Below are 10,734 nucleotides of genomic sequence, written 5' to 3'. Positions count from 1 at the left end.
TACAAATAAATCAAAATGATAAAAAAAAATGTCAATTGATCCCTCCGGGAGTAATTGGCCTTTAAAATCAATTATTCACAATTTTTCGTAAAATATTGAAATCTTTTTCAAAAATCTTTTCCTCTGAAACTACTGGGCCAAGTTAATTATACATATAGATGACTGTAAACAGCACCAATGTCCAGTAAAGTAAGATTTACAAACAAGTCATCATCTATAAAACAGAGAGTTGTGTCGTGAATTCAACTCTTGTCTTTAATGTTGTAGAGTGTTTACTATGCACTGCAGCACATACACCAAGGTGAGCGACACAAGCTCTTTAGATCCTTTACTCTATATACCAGTGTAGTCGAGTGGTTTTCATTGGATTCAATAAAACAAATAAAACACTCCTCAGGTTTTGGATTCTTTATTATGATACGAATAAAGGTTGTAGTCAAAAGACCCTGTAATTAAATATAAAATTATAACCAATGGTTCAAGAATAATAACATGAGTACAATATGAACTCAATGATTTTCCAATTAAAATAAATAATACAAGTTCTTAATCTTTCTCTTATTTTGTTATTCTAACAAAATATCAATGTACTCTAATTGAATTAAGTAGCTTATTGAGTTTACAAACTATTCAATTATTATAATGTCTTTAACATATAATTACATGCAAAACTAGATTCTACACGAAACAAACTAAATAGCTAATGTTAAGCAAAAGCGAAGCAATTAAAAATAAGCATAAGCAAGCAAAATAATAAGCATTGATAACAAAACATATAAAACCCAACTCAATGCTTACCTCACACTTAGATGCAAGGGTCAAAAACAATATCCCCTCATGGGATGGAAATCAGCAGTACATAGTAACTCCTGAATATAAAATAAAGAATATAACTATTGTGCCACAAAAATGCACAATTACACTAATACACATTTTGTACATGAAACTTTACTTTTACTTTTATATTTACTAGTTTAATGAAAAATACTACTCAGATAGTTTATATTATTATCTTATGGTTTTAAATATTAACTCATAAACGTTTTTGATACTTTTTATAATTTTTAACCATTTAATCAATTTAGCTGTATTATCCGTCAGTCAATCAATCACTCATTTCAAATACACTAGAACTATTAATTAAATGACAATTAAATATATGTGAGTAATCATAAATACCTAAATGAATAATATGGTGATAAAGTAACACAGTGGCTGAATATAAAGACTCAAATGGACATCAGAATAAGAATAAGTATATATGGTTCAAAATGTCTGCCTTCATGCTGAGTAAATCCAAAAGAAGAATTTCAAAGAACAAAGAGATTTCCCTCCACACATATACATGTGATTTAACTGACCAATGAGAATAGACAAAGTGACCAATACTGACCATCAGTACAATGAATAGGCATTTAAAGGGTTCACATACCAGAACTCAGGTCATCAACTTAATTAGCATATAAAGATAAACAAAACAGCATGCTTTATTCTTTTATTATTGACATAAGATTCTATTCTGTAAATAAGTAAACAAATCCAATAAATACGTTCCAATGGATATTTTATTATACAGAAAACATAACATCATATAGATCAAAGTACAATTCTGAAAATTAAAACTATATACCCGGTACATACAAACCATTTAAATTTCACCCTTCCACATACTCCCCCCAGCTGGAAAATGACGTCTCGTCATTTCACGTAGGAGTATGTGAAGACGACTTCAGTATGTCTAATATGGTCTTTGCTGCCTCAGACTGTAATCCTTCCATATATCCTCTATCTGACAGTGACGTGATGTATTGCACTTTCTTCTCCCAATCTGATAACGGTGTTCTTTGAGCAGATTTGGTCATATCAAAATCTCCAGATCTAAATCGGAGGGGTACTCTCCGTTCTCTGGTGGAACGACGTAGCTGAACTGGTTCATCATCCTCATCTGTGTCAGTGTCCTGAGCTGTTTCTTCATCAGGCGGTTCCTCCTGAACAGTCTCATTATTCGAAGCGCTTCCTTCTTGTACAAGCTCAACATCATCTGGAATACCAATAGTACCCACAGATGACTGGGCGTCCCCTTCTGTCTCGCTCGTAACCAAAATATCCTCATCATCATTACTACGTATGTTCTCCTCAGTGATGGATGAATCACTAACCATACCAGTTCTAGTGATGAATCTTAAGTCCCATTCTGACTCCTCGTCCGATTCTTGTTTGGAGTCAGGTTGGATTGTTCCCAGTTCTTCTGTCCTCTTGGCAGGTCTTTTCCTTGGTCTTGGTTTCGGTTTGGGTATAGGTGACGGTTCTGGTGTATCGCTTAAAAAACCAATAGGTAGCAAAAGGTTACGGTGGAGCGTCCTTATACGTCCCTCTCCATTTTCCTTCTTTACCATGAAAACTGGGATATCTTCATTCTGCTGACCTAGTACCGTGTAGGGGTCTTGTTCCCATCTGTCTGCCAACTTGTGCTTTCCCTCGAAACTAACAATCTTTACCAATACCCTATCACCTACCCTTACTGTTCCTCCTCTTACTTTGTTGTCATAATGGCTCTTTTGTTGATCTCTGGCCTTATTTGCGGATGTAGTTGCTAATTCATGTGCCTGTGTTATTCTGTCCTTCAGATCTTTTATATACTTTGTAGTTATCTCCTGTTGATTTTCTCTCAGTCCTAGAGCTGCATCTATCGGTAACCTAGGGTTACGTCCAAACATCAGCATGTAAGGCGACTGTCCTGTACTCTCATGTCTAGTGGAGTTGTATGCAAAAACCAAAGGACTAACATGACTCTTCCAGTTAATCTTCTTGCTGGTGTCTAGTGAGCCAAGCATGTCACACAGCGTCCGGTTGAAACGCTCACATTGTCCATTCCCCATAGGATGATAACTAGTAGTTCTTGACTTGGACATTCCTGTGATGGCACATAATTCCTTAATGATGGTACTTTCAAAATTTGCCCCCTGGTCTGAATGAATTCTATCTGGTATTCCATAATGTAAGATGAAATTACTGTAGAAAGCATCCGCAACTGTTTTAGCAAGCTGATTCCTGGTTGGAATTGCCATGGCAAATCTGGTGAAATGGTCCGTGATGACTAAAAGGTGTTGATATCCTCCCTTAGATGGTTCGAGGGTTAGGAAGTCCATGCACACTAACTCCAATGGCGATGTTGTTGATATACTTACCAATGGTGCACGTTGGTTGGTAGGTGACTTCCTACGGACACATCTTCCACATTCTTCTATCCATGTCTGTATATCTTGGTGCATTCCGGGCCAGTAAAACCTATCCTTGACCAGTGACGTTGTTCGGTCTCTCCCAGGATGTCCCATGTCGTTATGTATGGCTTCTAAAACAGTTGGTACATGTTCTAGTGGAAGAACTAGTTGGCATCTTTCCTCTTCATTCACAATAGTTACCCGATGAAGAACTCCGTCATACATTTTCAGATGGTTAAACTGCTTTAAGTGCGGATTTGGTCCAACGTCTTTTCTGGTAGGCTTCGTGTTTCCTCTGACATACTTCACGATATGTTGTATATCAGGATCCTGTTCTTGTACTTTCCTCCAGTCAACAATATTACCTATTCCACTGCCTCTTAAATCAAGATCTTTGAGGACGGCATCTGATGTCAACGTAAGACTATCAATGTACGAATCCGGCATAGCAACATTACATATGGCTTGGATGGAATCACTGGTGATGGGTAACCTACTGAGTGCGTCTGCATCTGCGTTACTCTTTCCAGGTCTGTACTTGATGTCGAAAGTGAAAGCTGCCAATCCTGCTAGCCAACGGTGTCCTGTGGCGTCTAACTTTGCAGTTGTCAATACATAAGTGACTGGGTTATTGTCTGTGTATACTGTGAAGTCTTGTCCATAAAGGTAGTCTCTAAACTTGTCACATACTGCCCATTTCAATGCCAGAAATTCTCTTTTGTGTGGTGGATAATTGCGTTCAGCCTTGTTGAGTCCTCGACTAGCATAACTGATGACTCTTTTCATTCCCTGCTGTTCTTGGTAAAGAACTGCTCCTAAAGCATCTCCAGAGGCATCAGTGTGAAGCTCATATGGTACTGAACCATCTGCATAGCCAAGGATTGGTGCACTTACTAGGTGGTCTTTCAGTGTCTGGAATGCCTGTTGGTGTTGATCATTCCATATCCACTCTCTAGATGACTTGGATTTGGGCTTCTTCTTCTTGTTTGGTGCTGGAATCAAATCGGTTAAAGGTCTGCTGACTTTACTGAAACTCTGTATGAAGCGTCTGTAATAACCGACAAATCCCAAAAATCTCCTGACCTCCTCTGGACTAGTTGGTGTTGGCCAGTTCACTACCTTCTCTGTCTTCTGTTGATCTATCTCCACTCCTTCTTCTGACACTATGTGTCCAACATACTTTACCTTGCGTTTGAAGAATTCGCACTTGCTGGGTGAAAGCTTCAGATTGGCCTCTCTTATCCTCTCGAATACTAGGTGTAAATTCTGCAAGTGTTCTTCATACGTCCTACCATAAATGATGATATCATCAATAAAGATGCAACATATCTTCAGGTTGTAATCTGCAAGGCAATCCTCCATCAGTCTCTGGTATGTCGCCGGAGAGTTCGTAAGTCCAAAAGGCATCCTGTTAAACTCGTAAAAGCCAAGCGGTCCCACGGAGAATGCAGTACGCTCCTTATGGTCTTCCAAAATATCCACCTGATGGTAACCGGACTTCATATCCACGACAGAGAAGAATCTACTGCCTGCACAGCAATCTAATAGCTCTTCTATCCTTGGGAGTGCATAACTATCATGTTTACTCTGCTTGTTTAACTGTCTGTAATCCACACACATTCTTAGCTGTCCATTCTTCTTCCTAACAATGACAATGGCTGATGCGAATGGTGAACGTGATGGTCTAATAACTCCCATGTCCAAAAGTTGTCTTAAATGAGATCTAACTTCATCATACATGGACGGTGGAATTCTTCTATATCGGTGTTTAAATGGAGTTTCATCAAGCAGATCTATTCGATGTTTAACTCTGTTCGTGTGTCCTAAATCATTATCGCCTCTACTAAAAATATCTGTGTATCTCAATATGAGTTGTTTCCCTTCCTCTAGTTGTTCATTTGTGAGGTCGCTCTGGGTTATATCCACTTCTTCAAATAACTTCATATCTGTTTCCTTTGTATCGGTTGGTTGTGCTTCTATAGTAACTGGTTGAACTTCACAGATAATGGCCTTTGGTGGTATGGTTATGGTTCTTGTTGTTATATTAGATAATCTAACTGTAAGTGTTCCATTTTCTTTATACTGATAATTCCTAAAAGTTGGTTCTGTGTCAATTTCTTTGTAATCTTCCGCCAAAATAGTAGATTGAATAATAGATGGTGTTATTTTGTATGGTATCTCCTTGTCATAATAGCCAGAAACTTCAGTGGTGGTATTCGGAAGAAGGGTTATTCTTTTACATGTTCTTATTACAGCTACTCTGTTGTTGTTCTTTGTTAACTCCCTTTCCCTCATTGCTAAACATCTGAAGGTCATATACCATGGCGTTGTTAAAGCGGCATTCTGCAAGTATCTTGCTCCATGTTCCTCCTTCAGGTAAAACATCATGGTGTCTAATATGTTAGTTCCAATTAAAGCTGGTACATGTTGGCTATATCTACTATCAGGTACTACTAGCATTACATGTTGATTAGTGGTGTTGGTATTTCCAGGTATCTTTATATTAACCTCTATATATCCTGTATACGGCAGCTGAGATCCTCCAGCACATTCAACTTCCAAAATGCTATCTAAATTTTTCAATGGTACTGTGGTTGATAAATGTTCTGTATAAAATGATTCTGCAATGGTCGATACGGTTGACCCTGTATCCAATAATGCTGGTATTTTCTTTCCATTCAAAAATATTATTGTCTCTGTAGGTGTTCCAAATAATCCAGATGGTGTCTTCACAATGTTATTACTTACCTTGGGACCTGATGTTCTTCTGTTCAAGCCTAATGCTGGCCCCTCGTAGGCATAGGCTTCTTGGAGTTTAAATCCTGTCTTGTATGGTCTAGTCTTACACGGCATCCTATCTGTATGTGCCCTTCTTGACCACAACGTCTACACAGTATTGGATTCTGCTGATAGTTACCTCCTTCCTGATAATTTTGCTGCTGTTGTCCTTGTTGATAATTTTGCTGCTGTTGTCCTTGTTGGTAATTTTGCTGCTGTTGTCCTTGTTGGTTGTTATACCATTGACCACCTCTACCTCTACCTCTATTGTTGCCTCTATTTCCTCTAAAGTTGTTACCTCTATAATACTGTTGTTGAGGTTGCTGCTGTAGTTGCTCTTGTGGTTGTTCCTGTTGCTGTTGTTGTTGCTGTCTCAATTCCGTAAACTGATGAGTTAACTGCTGTACCATTCCCTTCAACTCTTCATAATCATGTGTGTTTTCCTTGATAGTAGTAGTTGCTGCTTTGGCTGTATTAGGTTTTGTCTTCTTTGGTTGATGATCTTTCTCTAATTGACGCAATGCTACTCTTAGTTGGTTAAAATCTTTAATGGTGTCATACTTGTATCCACTTATATCCTTAAGTTCTTGTCGTAAACCTGTCCATAACATGGCGTGTAACATGGAATTCATCTCTTGGTGACTGACAATGCCTGTTCCAAGTCCTTTACCTAGTATATCCTGTAATCTATTACTCCAGGTAGTAACATCTTCGTCCTCTCGCTGCCTTGCGCTATAAAATTCTGCGAGTAGTTGTTCCTTGTTGTCTATGGTTCCATATACACTATCTAATACTTCCATTATTTGGTCAATAGGTTTCTCCATTCCCTGATGCATAACTAATCTAGCCGCTGATCCTGTAAGTGATCGTCGAATAGCAAATTCCTTTTGCTGTTTGCTATAAGATGGGTCCATGAGCATCATCTTAACATCATAACGCCAGATGTCATATTGAAGATCTCCTTTGTTGTCTCCACCTGAAAAGCATCTAACTTTCGCCGGCTGAGAAAATACTGTAGTAGATTTTCCTTGTATTGGTTTCTCCTCTGTTTTCAACTTTGGAACTGTTTCTTTTGGTGGTAGTGTAAAACTCATCTTACTTGGTTTCTTTTCCTTTTCAGATAACTTCTCTGCGTTGAAATTAGCTACCCATTCATTCAGTTCTTTAGCGTTACCGCCTTTGGGTTTCAGACCCATAGTTTCAAATGTATCAAACATCATCTTGAATTGTAATAATTCCTTCAACGTAGGACTGGCTGGTAATCCTGGGCTGAATGGTTTCGTAGGTGAACTGCCTCCACTAGCCATGATGATGTCGTATACCAAATATCAAATATGTACAAATAATCAAATGCTAAACAAGTCTAAAAATAAAATACAACTATGTATGAACTGAATAATCAGCCCTGAATACTTACCTCTAAATCTATAACTTTAATAAATTAAAGTCTGCAACACGCTAACCGATATAATCTAACTAAATGGTCTACGCTCGCAATATCCACGTAAGTAACAAGTACTGAATCTAGTAAAACGTAAAAAAAAAAAAAAAAAATATAAACTGGACCCTAACTTCACTCAATGTAACCTGTCCCTAACCTTAACACGACAAGAAAACAACTAACTGAACCAGTAGATGTATAAATATCAGCTGAAATTCAAAGTGTCAATCAGGTTGGCAGGGTGTGTAAGGTATTAGGTGATTATGATGTTAGTATAAGGATACATGCAAGTGTACGGTTTCATTCAACTTTCAAACCAGTCGAGTCGTTTAATATCAATTATTAAGTAATTTAATGTTTAACTTCTCAAATAAACCTTTTTAAGCTTTTAAATTCTCAAATCAAATTTTAAACTCTGATTTAAAATAAAGTTTAAGTAATTTAACCTTTTAAATTATTATTATTTAAATCATGTACATGTATACACTCAAGAGACAACAATAACAAAAGTTAAAGCATAAATCATCACAACATATAAACATACACAAAACAACACAATATTCAATATACTACAATACAACGTATAACATGTATATAATACAATATGTCTACCAAGTAACAACAAACAACACACAACATATATATATATAAACACCAATATGGCACTATATTCAATGCGGTATAAGTGAAAATGCTTGTGAGTATATGTGTATATGTGTACGCAAGTTCAAAGTGTATCGGTGAAACTAAATCGAACTAATCCTGTTTACATAAATAAATTCCGTAAACTAAACTAAGTCTCAGTTGGGTATCTTACCCTATATATCGCATGTCTCAACTACATATACCCATCAACCATCATGTCAATGTGTAAATAATTTTGAAAAAAAAATGTATGCAAATTCACAAAGTGTAACTAAGTTCAAAGTGTGTAAAAAAAAATATAAATCAAAACTGTACTATGTAAACAAACAAAAAAAATGTTTATTTACATTGGTTATGTGTACTTCCGGTTCCGGTCGACGATGACCTTGACCTTGGGTGTGTCTGTGGGTGGGGTCGGGTATGTAGAGGGTGATACTAATGTACAAACTATATTCGAGACTAAGTTTACAAGTTTCACAAAACGTGAAAAATAATCACAAAATTTCAATCAAATGTCTATACTCAACACGGTATACTCTAATCTAAATGTTGTACAAGTAATAATGACGTGGCTTACTTGTTTAACAATATAACAACACTTTTTCTAATGTACAAAATTTTGCAAGTCCAAATTGCTATTGTTTTCTCAAAATTTCTATGTTATTTTACATCAATATCAACCACAACTTCAAGCGGTGTTACACAAACATATAAGAAGATAAATATAATACATAAAATATAAATGCAAACCTTTACAATGAATATATAAGTCAATCACAAACAGTCAATCTCTGTAGAAAACACGTTTTTCCTTCCACCGGATGTTGATGTAGATTACGGTCGAGTGCACTGCTAAAAGATGTATGCTGATCCCGGGCTAGTTTCCAATATTTCGGATAATCACAATAATCACGTTGGGCGCCATTTGTAGTCGAGTGGTTTTCATTGGATTCAATAAAACAAATAAAACACTCCTCAGGTTTTGGATTCTTTATTATGATACGAATAAAGGTTGTAGTCAAAAGACCCTGTAATTAAATATAAAATTATAACCAATGGTTCAAGAATAATAACATGAGTACAATATGAACTCAATGATTTTCCAATTAAAATAAATAATACAAGTTCTTAATCTTTCTCTTATTTTGTTATTCTAACAAAATATCAATGTACTCTAATTGAATTAAGTAGCTTATTGAGTTTACAAACTATTCAATTATTATAATGTCTTTAACATATAATTACATGCAAAACTAGATTCTACACGAAACAAACTAAATAGCTAATGTTAAGCAAAAGCGAAGCAATTAAAAATAAGCATAAGCAAGCAAAATAATAAGCATTGATAACAAAACATATAAAACCCAACTCAATGCTTACCTCACACTTAGATGCAAGGGTCAAAAACAATATCCCCTCATGGGATGGAAATCAGCAGTACATAGTAACTCCTGAATATAAAATAAAGAATATAACTATTGTGCCACAAAAATGCACAATTACACTAATACACATTTTGTACATGAAACTTTACTTTTACTTTTATATTTACTAGTTTAATGAAAAATACTACTCAGATAGTTTATATTATTATCTTATGGTTTTAAATATTAACTCATAAACGTTTTTGATACTTTTTATAATTTTTAACCATTTAATCAATTTAGCTGTATTATCCGTCAGTCAATCAATCACTCATTTCAAATACACTAGAACTATTAATTAAATGACAATTAAATATATGTGAGTAATCATAAATACCTAAATGAATAATATGGTGATAAAGTAACACAGTGGCTGAATATAAAGACTCAAATGGACATCAGAATAAGAATAAGTATATATGGTTCAAAATGTCTGCCTTCATGCTGAGTAAATCCAAAAGAAGAATTTCAAAGAACAAAGAGATTTCCCTCCACACATATACATGTGATTTAACTGACCAATGAGAATAGACAAAGTGACCAATACTGACCATCAGTACAATGAATAGGCATTTAAAGGGTTCACATACCAGAACTCAGGTCATCAACTTAATTAGCATATAAAGATAAACAAAACAGCATGCTTTATTCTTTTATTATTGACATAAGATTCTATTCTGTAAATAAGTAAACAAATCCAATAAATACGTTCCAATGGATATTTTATTATACAGAAAACATAACATCATATAGATCAAAGTACAATTCTGAAAATTAAAACTATATACCCGGTACATACAAACCATTTAAATTTCACCCTTCCACACCAGTATAACCGGAGTATGCACTGCAACACATCGAACACGGTGAGCGACACAGACTCTTCGGAACCTTTACTTTATATACCAGTATAGTCGGAGTATGCACTGCAGCACATCAAACACGGTGAGCGACACATGCTCTTTAGAGCCTTTATTTTATATACCAATATAGCCGTCTGATAAGTTAGTCGATTGAGTCCTAAAATTTGATTGCGTTATTTTGACCAAGTTTGAATTTCCATGGCTGGTAATACATGCAAAGCAAAAACACTAACACAACCAGTATTTGTGCTTATGATATAAACACCGACACAACCAGTATTCCTGCTGATGATACACCGACACAACCAGTATTCTTGCTGATGATACACCTACACAACGAGTATTCCTGCTGATGATACACC

The 10,734-nt window shown here is 35.8% G+C and overlaps 1 long non-coding RNA gene across 1 annotated transcript; it reads right to left on the bottom strand.

The window, feature by feature from the left end:
• Positions 1–393: 393 nt before the first annotated feature.
• LOC139502622 (uncharacterized) lies at positions 394–10,048 on the bottom strand. The gene is made up of 5 exons (XR_011658898.1): positions 9,847–10,048; positions 9,466–9,536; positions 8,836–9,113; positions 799–869; positions 394–446 (listed from the first exon to the last, which is right to left on the bottom strand). It is a non-coding gene; the product is annotated as an uncharacterized lncRNA (long non-coding RNA).
• Positions 10,049–10,734: the final 686 nt, after the last annotated feature.

Source organism: Mytilus edulis, chromosome 14 (genome assembly GCF_963676685.1).
Source record: "Mytilus edulis chromosome 14, xbMytEdul2.2, whole genome shotgun sequence".
Lineage (NCBI taxonomy): Eukaryota > Metazoa > Mollusca > Bivalvia > Mytilida > Mytilidae > Mytilus > Mytilus edulis.
The sequence above is the reverse complement of the archived record's forward strand: the minus strand, read 5'-3'. Positions and strand labels throughout refer to the sequence as shown.